The sequence below is a fragment of the Lactuca serriola genome, chromosome 2 (assembly GCF_051521515.1).
Source record: "Lactuca serriola cultivar US96UC23 chromosome 2, Lser_US96UC23_V15, whole genome shotgun sequence".
NCBI classification, from domain to species: Eukaryota; Viridiplantae; Streptophyta; class Magnoliopsida; order Asterales; family Asteraceae; genus Lactuca; species Lactuca serriola.
Window position 1 is genome coordinate 237,512,115 of NC_136409.1, and position 13,790 is coordinate 237,525,904.

Genomic DNA, 13,790 nt, shown 5'->3' on the forward strand with positions numbered 1-13,790 from the left:
TACCCACATCGGGTACCCTCTCCATATACTGCCAACACTCCCCTACTAGGGTCTCGTATCGTTAACATCTGATGCTCGCAGTCTATAATAGCTCCAAATCGCTCAACCAATCCATGCCCACAATGATACAAACGTTCGCCATCGCAATCATGACCAGATCTATCAGGAAATCAACACCGAAGATCTCGAGTACACATCCTCAAATCTCATTAGTAGCAAAAAACTCTCGCTCGTCAGCTATAGAAACTCGCAGAGGTCGACTCAACGCCTCTCATCGGATACTGATGTGCTGACTAAACGCTAATGACACGAAAGATCGTCTCGCACTCGATTCAAATAACACCAAAGCAGGTACAGAATTCACAAGAAAAGTACCTAAACATAAAACATATAAGCACCATATATATAATCAAAAGAATAAGCAAAAGATCACATACCAGCCACAACATCAGGTGTTGCGCGGACCTCCTCTGCGGTCAACTAGAAGGCTCTGCCGCGAGCCTTCGGCGCCTCGGCCTTCACGGGCCGACTCTCTGTAGCTCGAGTGGTAGAAGGCGCAGATCCCTAAATCAAATGCGGGCACTCGGACTTCCTATGGCCAGTCTGGTTGCAATGAAAGCAAACCATGAACCCTTGGGGCAATCCTTGGCTATATGCCCCTCATTGCCACATTTGTAGCAAGCACCTACTCGACAAACTCCATCATGTCCCTTACCGCACTTCCCACAAGTGTGGCCCTTCTGGCCTCCAGATCTCGTATCGGCGGGCTTTGCCAGCTTGGCTCCCGGCTGAGACTGCACTGGCCGCTTGTCCCTCCTCTGAGACTCGGCCTCCTCCCTGGCCTGAGTCTCTAGCTCAATCTCCCTCTTCCGAGCATTTTCTTGGAGCTCGGCAAATTTTTAGTACATCGAGTTTGCCACGAACTCCGAATGTCTCTTCTAAGTAAGCTTAAATATCGACTCATGCGTGCCTGCTCGGTAGACACGTGCTAAGGGAAAAACATTGCCCTCTCATGAAACATCCACGTGATCATCGTCACAAACTCCGTTCCCTGCTTGAGGGACAAGAACTCTTGGGCCAAACGTTCCCTCTCCACCGGGGGGACATAATCGTCTCTGAACATAGAGATGAACCTCTCCAAGGTCACCGCGGTAAGCTCTGCAGGAGTAAAATATGCCGCCACAAACTTCCACCAGTCCTTCGCTCCCAAGCGAAGCTGGTTCAGCGTGAACTGTTCTCTTAAATGTTCCGGACAGGAACAAGTGTAGAAACATCCCTCAACGTCAGAGATCCACCTCATTGCAGCTATCGGATCATGTATCCCATCAAACTCTGGTGGCTTCATGTTGCTGAACTATCGGTACAGCAACGAGTCACCCCCTACTGCCTAACAACGGCAACAGCTACGGTGGCTGCAGCAGCAGCAACCTTGGTTAGAGAAACATATCGCTCGTCGAATGTCTCAATCAGCGTGGTCTTGATAGACCCAAACATCTCCGGAATCTCTGCCCGAATGGCTACGGCCACCTCCTCGTGAATCAACCTACGGATCTCCTCATCGCTAGTACCACTGGTACCACTGCCTCCTGGGTTGTGGCGCGTTCCCACCATGATGCCTCTGAAATATGACATAAAATAATCAGAGACTCGACCGAGATTACTTACACTCGATCAACCATTCCTCTTGTTCCTTAGCACCCTAAGGATTCTTACTTGGGATGTTTACCGATCCGGTGCTTTCAATAGTACGGGCCCTATACTACCTTCCACACCGTATCCGTATCCACACCAAGTCCTCATCCTAGGATCCAAATTTTCAAGTACTCTATACCCTCTGAATTCAGCCTACTCTCAAGTAGACTTCTCACAATCTACTCTCTGCTACATACATGCACTCAAAGCAACTCACAGCAGCATAAGCTCCTAGGCTAAGGCATCACATATCAGGCCACCCTAGTCCTAAGATATGATTTACCTAGCCTAATCTAGCATGCGTAGCACATCACATAATATCTCATAACACATAATGTAAGGGTATTTTGGGAAATCACTGTTCGGGCGCTGACTGATCGTACACACTGCTCCTTTTTTCTTTTTCTCAAAATCTTTTACTCTTCTTAGAAAAATTGTTTCTTTTATGAAAATTCTTCTCAAATCCTCAGTTTGAGTTCAGATATGCCCGAAGGTGCATCCGAATCCCTCAAACCAATGCTCTGATACCAACTTGTAACGATGTGAAAATTTAAAAGAATTTTTCATTTGTCAACCACAACATCTCTCATATAAATCATCTCAAAACACAAGTGTATCAAATGCTATCACTTTGTATGTGTTTATTGGGTGTTTGGTGAACCTTGGAGAAGGAAACATTGATCAAGTTGGAGCTTATAGATCCATAATCTACTTTCATTTCTCAACTTTATTAAGGTATAAAGCTTCTATCTTGATGACTTAATGTCTTAGATATAGTCTAGGGCCTTTTTTTGAGCACATTATGGTCCCTTGAGTCATCCTTGTGAGTATGAGACACTCCAGGAGCATAGAATGTTAGATCTTAGCATTTCTTATGTTGTTAGTGCATAAAAATGTCATCTTGATGGGTTTTGATGAGCCGTGCAACAGATGGTAGTCATATTATGAACTTAGATGGATAAAAACGGGTATTAGGTCCCATTAAGACATGAAAAGGAGTAAAGTTACCAACATTACGTGTTAAGACCTTAAAATTAAGTAGATATGTTTGTTAGACGTTACAGGCTTAATAAATTAAGTAAAAATTGAAGGATAGATCACTAGTGTAACGATGTGAAAATTTAAAACAATTTTTCATTCTTCAACCATAACATATCTCATATAAATCATCTCAAAACACAAGTGTACCAAATGTTATCACAGTAAAACATATCCCAGAATCTCGAATACAAAATCCTCTATCAGTGTGTACTAATCATGTCGACGCCTTCCTGCGATCCTCGTTAGTACTTGGAACACATATCACATAACACGGTAAGTATAAATGCTTAGTGAGTTCCCCAAAATACTATATACATCACACAAGCCACTCGAGGCTATAACTCTACGACACCTTCAGGTCAATGTGTCTTAGGGGCCTTTCGGCCCCACAATCTGAGTAGACCTTCCGGTCCTACTCTGTCGACCTTCCGGTCCATACCATATTGACCTTCCGGTCCATCCACTGCTGATCTTCTAGTCCATACCCTGTTGACCTTCTGGTCCATACCATACTACTGATAACATACATAACATATACATATCACGTAGAAACATATATCACATACATAGCACATAAGACCTTCCGGTCACACATAATTACCATTCTAGGTAAGGTATAGTGAGAAGACTCACCTCGTATAATGTCTAGTCACTCACATGCTCGATATCCCCGAACTCGAAACAATGACCTAGCCCCCGCCTAATTACATAAAGTAATTATCACAAATCAATAACGGCTCTCAAGGCTAGACCAATCCCTTCCTATGTTCTTTCAGAAGGCTAAAATACCATTTTACCCCTCTAATTGTCCAAAAGTCCACATGTTGACCAAACCTTAAAAGTCAACGAAAGTCAACTGTAGGGAGTTACGCTGTGCGTACCAGCTCTGTACGCGGGGCGTACTCCGTGGTCATCCAGAATCGGGGTACTCGACCCCCTACGCGGCGCGTACTGGGATTACGCCCAGCGTAATGCCCAGTTTCATACTTTGATCATTTTTTGTGACAATAGTCAAATTCGGGTCAAGTCTAAGCCGGACAAGGTCAACGAGTCAAACTGGTCAACTCAATTAAACCTTGTATAATAGGGTTTGTATTATGTAATTTCGGCATAACTCACTATCTTAATGAGAAAACATCACTTGGAAAGTTTGTGTGTTTAAATTTCTTTAACCTTAGTGCTAAACAATGAACAAGAACAATAAAACAATGTTGCATACTCATAGGGAGTGTGTAAGATCCTAAAACATGGCATAACGGGGTCTACGGACCTTGCATTGCGAAGCCGGACACTCACATTCATCACACACAAAACCGCTCTCAATCGTTTTCACTCTATCTCTTCTTATCGAGAATCTCTCCCAAATCTCTCTAAGTATGTGAAATCTCTCCCAAATATCTCTCTGTATGTGAAATCTCTCCAAGAATGTCAAATCTCTCCCAAATCTCTCTAAGTATGTGAAATCTCTCCCAAGTATCTCTCTGTATGTGAAATCTCTCCAAGAATGTCAAATCTCTCCCAAATCTCTCTAAGTATGTGAAATCTCTCCCAAATATCTCTTTGTATGTGAAATCTCTCCAAGTATGTCAAATCTCTCCCAAATCTCTCTAAGTATGTGAAATCTCTCCCAAATATCTCTTTGTGTGTGAAATCTCTCCAAGTATGTCAAATCTCTCCCAAATCTCTCTAAGTATGTGAAATCTCTCCCAAATATCTCTCTGTATGTGAAATCTCTCCAAGAATGTCAAATCTCTCCCAAATCTCTCTGAGTATGTGGAATCTCTCTCAAATCTCTCTCGAAATCTCTCCCAACTTTCTATAATCACTCGGGGCATCCCGACCCTCGAATTTGACGAAAACAGCCCAAAAACGGAAGTCTAAGCGAAAAACGGACTTAAGGAACCGAAACCCCTCTTAAGAACCAAACCGAACCTTCTGATGAAGAAGAACCGAACCGAACCTTCTGATGAAGAAAAACCGAACCGAACCTTCTGATGAAAAGGAACCGAACCGAACCTTCTGATGAAGAAAAACCGAACCGAACCTTCTGATGAAAAGGAACCGAACCGAACCTTCTGATGAAGAAAAACCGAACCGAACCTTCTGATGAAGAAGAACCGAACCGAACCCTTCTGGTGAAGAGGAACCGAACCGAACCTTCGGACGGACCCTCACCCTTCGCTTCTCGCTTCTGGCTCGCGCCTTTCGCTTCCGACTCAGCACCAGCAAGGACCGAACCTCGGCCTAGGGACCGAACCTCGGCCTAGGACCGAGAGGTCTCGCTGGGAACGCTTTTTCTCCCGGTTTTCGACTAAATTCGCATTTTAGGCCCGTTTTTAATTGTTTTAACATGGGATTTTCACCCAAAACTTTATTTTAAAATATAAGACCCCTAAATTAGTGATTTAATCACATTTTAAGGATAAAACCTTATCCAAAAGAGAGTAGGTAAAGTACAAAGGTAGAGTGTTGACTTTACCTTACTTTATGACACAAGCAACCCCATACCCACTCCATGATTAACCCACACTCCTCCCCACCATACCTTGTCACTTCCTTGTACTTTTTACCCCTCTCACAAGCCATCCCCACGTTTTAGGACTGGTCACTCAACCTCTCTCCTCATTTTCTTTCAATCACTCTCATTCCACCAAAGATCCAACTCCAACTTTTTCTCTCCAACTTTTCTCTCTAATTCAAGATCCCAAGGCTGATCATCAAGTGTTCTTCCACTCTTGGTAAGTGTAATTCATCCTCCTTGTGATTTTTACACTTCATTCTACTCAAATCATTGATAGCTTATACAAACTCCATAACTATGATGCTAGATTCTCAAAAATCTTCAAGGCATCTCCAAGTGTTCTTGAGTTAAACACCTCCATTCTTCAACAATCATCTACTGAAAACACTTAAGGTGAGTTCATACCCCTATATTTTCATGTTCTCTCAAGTTTTTAGGGGGGGAATACAAGTTAAAACACCAAGAACATAACTACACTTTTCTAACAGCCTTCATCAGAAAAGTTCAACTCCATTCACGGACTGTTTTGGACAACTTAAACATTTTAGTTTTCAAAACTGTTTTAGGTGTAAGTAGTTCCAGTTCTTAGCTTTAAAACGACTACTTGCACATCTCCATGCGATTTTTCTACAATTTATGGTGATTTTTACGAAACTGCCTATCATTTCAAACACCAAGCCGGACAAGTCTGTGATTATGGACTTTTTCACCCAAGTTGGAGGTCATTAAAAATCATGATAAAAATTATGAGTAAACTAGACACATTTTGGGAACTCTCAGAATTTACGGATCTAGTTTTCGATTTCGTATGATTTTTCTATGATTTTTCAAAAACAGTGTAGACAGGTTGAAAATTTGTTAAACAGATTATAACCTTCATAACACTTTGTATTATGTTGAGCAAAGTGTATAACGATAAGTTCTAAATATTGAATGTGTTACCTTGTTAGTTCATCATCATACACTGAAATATAGTCATTCATGATAAGATTATTCATTTATTTAGAACACGTATATTAAACTATAATGAGCATAGTTTATGGATTCATAGCATTAAAGCATTCATAAAAGAATTCTTATACATTACAAACGTTTTGGATAAACTATAATTGGTATAGTTTATGTATCATTTACTTCTCAAACTTATTTACCAAAGGTTTTCAGTTTAGTTCACGTAAATCTGTTAATGAATAAATTGTGAGTCATTCCCTTCGAGTTACTTCCAAAGTAACAAAGTCGAAAAGTCCTGTAAATTGTAACCAGAGTCTCTTGTAGGGAGAACGTGATAGTTGTGTATAGATCTATATTGGGTTTGACAAACCCACACCAGAGTTGCTTGCAACAGCTAGACCGGCAGGTCTGTGGTGACAAGTGTCATTTAACGGCGACGCCTGAAGAACGTCGCATTACGAGGCCGTCTATGTCAAGTATGGTTATAATAACTCACGGAAAGTATTAACAAACTTAAGAATTGACGAGGATTTCACTGATATCATACGCGTTTATATCGAAATAAACTCACGTTAACTTCTGTAAATAAGGAAGATTACTCATACGTTTCAGTCTTTGGGTACAAGACTGCAGCATTCATTTTAAGGGAAATATCGGATTTTTCTAGAACTGCTATACAATTACGAGACAAGCTATTTCATAATTATATACAAAAACTTATGAACTCACCAACCATTGTGTTGACACTTTTTCAAACTATTTGTATTCTCAGGAAATCGCTAAACATGTAACAAAGTACTTTTGAGGATGGGACGTTGAGGCGTCAAACTTATCATATTTTGTCAACATATTGTAATTGATTTTGAAACATGTAATTCATACAATGATGTAACTCTTTCAATTATATATATGTTGGTTGTGTTTACTTTCATCACTATTACCATTGTTGTTATGATACTACACATGAAGTCCTCCACCCTCGGACGTTTCCGCCATCCTTGGTTTGGGGGTGTGACATTTTTGGTCTGAACAGATTAAGACATAAGCTCATATCTCAGATCCAGGCACTCTACTGTCTCTTAAGCCATAAAGTCGAAACCTTTAAGCCTTTGCATGGCTGTAAAGACCACCAATCACTTCAAACACATATCCTCTTCCCCATTAAGCCCTAATCTCATGCATGGCTTAATCTTAACGTCCAAGATTGGATTTTTATAGATCTACAACGTAAAATACACTAAAATAGGGTAGATCAAGGCATATGGAGACCATTTACTCATAAAGTCTCCACCTTTGGGACTTAAACCCTAAAAATGCTCTTATATGAAGTTCATAACCAAAGAGTGGTAAAGTTTGAAGCTTTTTACTTTTGTGAGAAGCTCCCCACTCAGTATAGCTTAGATCTAGAAGCTTGGACTCCAATCTTTCCCCTTCAAGGTCCTCTCGTCTTCTTCACAAGCACACAAAGACACTTTCAAGCTCAAAAACACACTCACAAGCTTAAAATGAAGGTTTAGCTCTTTTAGGGTTTCACTCACTGGAAATGGTGGATGGGATGTAGGCCATAGCATTCCTTTTAAAGTGCTCAAGTCTCATTTATGGTTTCATGTCTGAGCCCAGTACGCCCAGCTTACACTATGGTACGCCCAACGTACTGGGAAGCATCCGCGTCAAGATCACGCCCATGAGTACGCGCAACGTACTCTTCAGTACGCCCAAGGTACCCATTTGCTACAAAATCCCTTCCGTGGGCTAGTTTTGTCAACTTGGAAAAGAAGAGATATTAAATAGTTATACCTGATTTCTGGATTTTACAACTAGCTAGTACGGCGGGCGTACTCCTTAATAAGCTGTCCGTACTAGTTCAGTAGCTTAAATCCGGGTCAACACACATACATGAGGGGTACGGGCGGGGTATGCCGGGAGTACACCGTGTAGGGCGACTTTTTGATTTTGGGCCATTTCTAGACTCTAGGGTTTTGGGCTCTTGTTAGACCACAAGTATTCTTTAGTTGGTCGATTGTTAGGCCTTGGGCCTTTATAGATTTGGGCCTTGAGTGTCTTTTGGATTTGGGCTATTATTAGGCTTTGAGTGCCATTGTGTTGGGCCACTTAAAGGAAAGGTAAAATGGTCTTTTACCCTAGGATTCGGGGTTAGTGAATTAAAGTCTCGTTTATAGTTTATGACCTAATTCTTAATTAGGTATTGTTTGTGTTAACATATCCCACTAGGAATATGTCAAAGATAATGAGACCGTTACTTAAAGACGACCTAGTCAATGGCCGTTGCTCGACAAGTGATAGTCCCAGGCCCTCGTCTCTACGACCTCACACTTATGTCTCGACGATCTAGCACCAAGGCCATGCTAAGAACGATAAGCTTCGGCTTACAATAAGACAAACTAGTACCTAACGCCCCCCAGAGCGACTGGTGTACCGCTTAGCATGTTGTCTTCTGCCTTCTGCTAGTTCTACACAAATAGCGGGCAACCGCTAGTGGTGCATGATCCGCCAATAGGATGCCCCCACGTCCTGTCAACTCAGAAAGTACAAAAGGTATTATCGGATGTTTGTCCCCCCCAACCACATGTATAAAAAGAACCCTTCTCCTCCAAGAGAAGGGATCACCTATTTCACAATCTTAAACTAAACCTCAATTCTCTCATCCAGATACTGACTATATCGTCGGGGATTTGTTTTGGGATCACCTACTGGATGAAGGTTGACGTCTATTCTTTCTCTTAACCTAAACAAGACATCCAGCAATGGCGTTAAGTCCCGACGACATATCACAACATCTAGCGCCATTTATGGGACTTGAACCCATGACCACGTGCCCGCCAAGCATCACTCATCCCTGTCCCCACCAAAATGAAATCCTACCAATCTTCCCTATTAAAGCGGACCCCCTCAACATTTAGGACAGGAACAAATTGGGGCCCGACAACTGAGGCGCCCAATCTGAAGCAATAGGCACGTGGGGATATCCAAGGCCAATCTAGTCGTTGTTAACCCACAACCACCGGTCCTGCCAGTTATTTTGAGGTGCCTTCTGACCCACAATAAATGTGTGAGCATTACAAAGCTGAGAGAAAGTATGAACACCAGATTAGGTAGATGAATTGAAAAAAGATTGGAAGGCCCGAAATTGAGGAAGCACGCCCAAGGCTCGGCAAGCCAACTCGAATCCAACGATCATCTTAATAGCATTAGGCGTAAGATCGTGAATAGAAAAACCATACTCTCTCAGGACTTCATCAAAGAAATTCGACTTCGGAAGACGAAATCCTGCCTCAAATATTGACACAGGGATCCTAATCTTCCCTACCGGCGTCTGATAAATTATAGCCCCTTCCTACGGAAATCACACTCTGCGTTCAGGCATAAACCGAAATCAAAACCAGAGAGACTTGAACTCTTCCGATGTTTGGTCACTCCCAGATCGGCGAAGGCCATTGCAAACTAAGAATAGAGAATTGTAGGGGAAGAAAGGTAAAGAAGAAAAGTGAGGCAATCAAAGTGTAGGAAACACGAAGAATACAATTGTCACTAAATAGGAGAGTTTGAAATGTGAAGCGGGAGAATCGAACGGTTTCCAAAGTAAAAACTGTTGACACAAAATATCGTTGTCACATCCACAGATCTCAGAACCATTTCCCCCTAACGTATGTCCAGATCAAGACTAGAACAACCTGGCTATGTCACCCCAACACAAAGGTTTACTAGCCTAGGGAAATTGTTAACGTATCCCACTAGGAATATGTCAAATATAACAAGACCATTACCTAAAGGAGACCTAGTCAATGGTCGTTGCTCGACAGGTGCTAGGGTCGAGCCCTCGCCTCCGCAACCTCACACTTATGTCTCGACGCTCTATCGCGAAGGCCAGGCCAAGAACGAGAAGCTCCAGTTTACATCAAGACAAGATGGTAACAAACGCACCCAGAGTGACAGGTGTAGCGCTCAGCACACTAACATCTGGTAGTTATGCACCAATAGCAGGCAACAGCTAGTGAAGCACGATCTGCCAATAGGACGCCCCCATGTCATGTCGGCTCAAAAAGGACAAAAGGTATTATCGGAGGTCTGTCCCCCCCTCCCAACCACTTGTATAAAAAGAACCCTTCTCCTCCAAGAGAAGGGATCACCTCTATCACTATCTTAAACTAAACCTCAATTCTCTCATCCAGATACTAACCATATCGTTAGAGCTTCGCTCCGGGATTCCCTCCCGGATTAATGTTGACATTTATTCTTTCTTTGTTGTGATTCTCATGCTTAACCTAAACAAGACATCCAACAAGGATGTTATGTCCCAACGACATCTCATAATAGTTTGATTGATTAGTGCGGAGATTTTCCAGATCAACAGTTCGAGCATCTATTTGATTGTCAGCAGATTGAGGTGAGTCTCTTTGTAGTGTTTGGCGGGTCGAAGGCACCAATTCCGGCCCATGAATTACTGTTATTTTTATGCTAACTGTCTGTGTGACCCTTGCATGTCTTGTATGTATGTCGGGCAGGGCCCGATTGATGGTGGGAATGGCCCATTATATTGATGGTGTAGGGTATTTTAGGGAACTCACTAAGCTTTGTGCTTATGGTTTTTAGTTTATGTTTTAGGTACTTTCGGTTCGAAAGGGAAGAGCTTGGGATGATCGCATGACACACACCATGATTTCCGCTTATTCAGCTCTGATGTACTTTTGAATGAATATTGACATACTCTGATTTTCTTATGGTTTGATAGACATGTTTGGTTGATGGTTTATTTAACATAAAAACAAAAAAAAAATGATTTTGAGTTTTGGGATGTTACAGAGTACCTCCTCACACTATACATATCAAACCAAGCCATAATTAATAATTAAGGTAATTATCCCAACTCAACAAGTCCAACTCCAAGTTCATTCCTTATTTGGGCAAAAGACCATTTTGCCCTTCTAAATCCTAAATCCTCACAATTTATCAAAAGTCAACATGTCAAAAAGTCAACGGTCAAACTCTTGTTATCCAACTCATGGCGTACACCTAGCTCTACGCCGTACGTAGAGCATTATCGAGAGTTGCATCTAAGAGAGATTTTTTACGTTTTTAAGTTTTCATTCCCTTAAATGCTTGTATTAGAGTCTCATTATTGCATTGGTTTTGAATTATTTTGAAAAAAAAACACTAAATGTGCATGCATGCACCTATATAACATTTAAATGTGCTTATACGCACATTTCCAAAACAAAAGTCCGTCAAACCTTTTTTTTAGTTTGGATATGATTCAGACGCGACATTTGAAGTCTAATGGTGGTCTTCGTTTTGAAAATTGATAAGTAGATTACGAGTATATATATATATATATATATATATATATATATATATATATATATAAGTAGGTTAATACGAAAACATATTTTATCTTATAAAAATCAAACACAAGTAATATATATATATATATATATATATATATATATATATATATATATATATATATATATATATATATATATATATATATATATATATATATATACATTTTTGTGTGCGTGTGTTTGATTGAAACTTTAAGGGCATTGTATTAATATATATGATATCCATATATGGATGGTCTACATGTGTTTTTGTTTCTTTTAGCAGTTAACATGGCATTGTTTTGCATTTGTTAAAAGGTGATTTTAATAAATACAACAAGAAGACAAGATGAGAGTTTCAGCTATATCACGTATTTGGTATGCATATGAATCCGATCTTTATACATGCATCATAATTCTTAAGTCAAAACCTTATTAAAAAAGTTGTCTTGTTGTCATTGTTAATTAATAAATATAATGTATTTTTATATGTACGTCACTATTTTATTATGTTAGTTTTGAGTTGGGGCATTTTATAAGACTTAAAGGTTACAAATAATTAATAAAACACAAGCAAAAATTGAGTTGTAAGGGTATTTACTTTGTCAAGTGTCAACCAAGTGTTGATCAATATTTTACCAATTAATAAATTCGCAGTTGGCAAACAAAATCATATTTTGACTAACAATTAAAAAAAAAAAAAAAAAAAAAAGAAAGATATGTAGCCGATTTATTAATCAACCCACCACCCCAAGTTATGACGGTTTCAGATCATCCGTCTCTTTGCGTATGATTAAAGACACCAGCAGGTCTAGAATCTACCTTCCCATATCCCAGTTCCCACCCCCTTCTACTACGTACTTTTACTTTCTTGCCCCTGGCTTAGCTTATACTCTCTATATATACCCACCTACTCCTCCTTCAAATTCCGCTCTTCATCAACAAAACCAACAAGAAAAGCTAGAAACTCTTTTGAGATCATATATACTTATATATGCTGCCATGAGCAACATTCCAAGATCTTTAACAGACTCTTGCTTGACGAGCTTCTTGCTTGCGATTTCCGCTTCTGATCCTTGGCCTTTCTCTATCCTTTCTTCCTAACCCCGGCTTCCTCCACACTGAATTCATTTCTCGCTTTTTGTTTGTAGTTGTCAATTGTTTAGTCGTTTGGTTTTGGAAATTTTGATGGGTAGTGGAGATAAGCATTTTTTGAGTTTTCATCTGCATCTGCATCATCATCATCATCATCATCATCATCGTAATCACGAGGAGTCGGAGTCCATGAAGAAAGATCAGAATATGAATAACAGTACTCCTATACCAAAGGGATATATGGCTGTAATGGTGGGTCATGAAGGAGAAGAGCAAAAGAGGTTCGTTATACCGGTAATCTACATCTATCATCCGCTTTTTATGGAGCTCTTGAAGGAGGCTGAGGAAGAATACGGTTTTGATCACCGTGGACCCATCAACATACCTTGTGACGTTCAACAGTTCTGCAATGTTGAAGGGTTGATCAAGAAAGACGATTTCTTTTACAACTACCAACATCACCACCACCACCACCATCACCACCACCACCACCATATCTGGTGCTTCAAAGCTTGATCCAGTTGCAGTTTGATCATGATTGATCGATCCACACTTATATATGAAGATTGTTGTTGATTTTAAGTTTTAGCGGGTGCAACTATGTTTGATTGTATACCATATGATTTGTATTTTTTTTTTTTTGGATGTGAGAAAAAAAAAAAGAGAAAGAAAGAGACGGATATGGAAAGTGTAAATACATGATATGATGTTTAATTAATTAATTAATATTATAAGTTTTGTGTTGTTGTTGTTGATATGAATGAGAACACATGAATTGAAGATGGTGGTTGGATTGCTTCAGAAGAAGGGTTTTACGTTGTGAAACCGGAAATAGCGAATGATGATATGAGATCGGTGAGGTGGATAATTGGAATAATATGTCAGCACCACAGATAGGAACCAACCGGCCCTTACACTCTGTTATTTCAAACACGCTTTTGACACAATCAACAAATAAATATTACATTATTACAAATTTTACAACCAAATTCTAGAGATATCGAGGCTTCAACTCACATATTTTTGTTGCGTCCAAGTCGTTATATATATATATATATATATATATATATATATATATATATATATATATATATATATATATATATATATATATATATATATTACTTTTGTTTAATTCTACAATAAGT

General features: G+C 40.0%; 1 pseudogene; it reads left to right on the forward strand.

The window, feature by feature from the left end:
* Positions 1 to 12,415: 12,415 nt before the first annotated feature.
* On the forward strand, positions 12,416 to 13,397 carry LOC145088957 (auxin-responsive protein SAUR15 pseudogene; annotated as a pseudogene).
* The last annotated feature ends 393 nt before the right edge of the window (positions 13,398 to 13,790 follow it).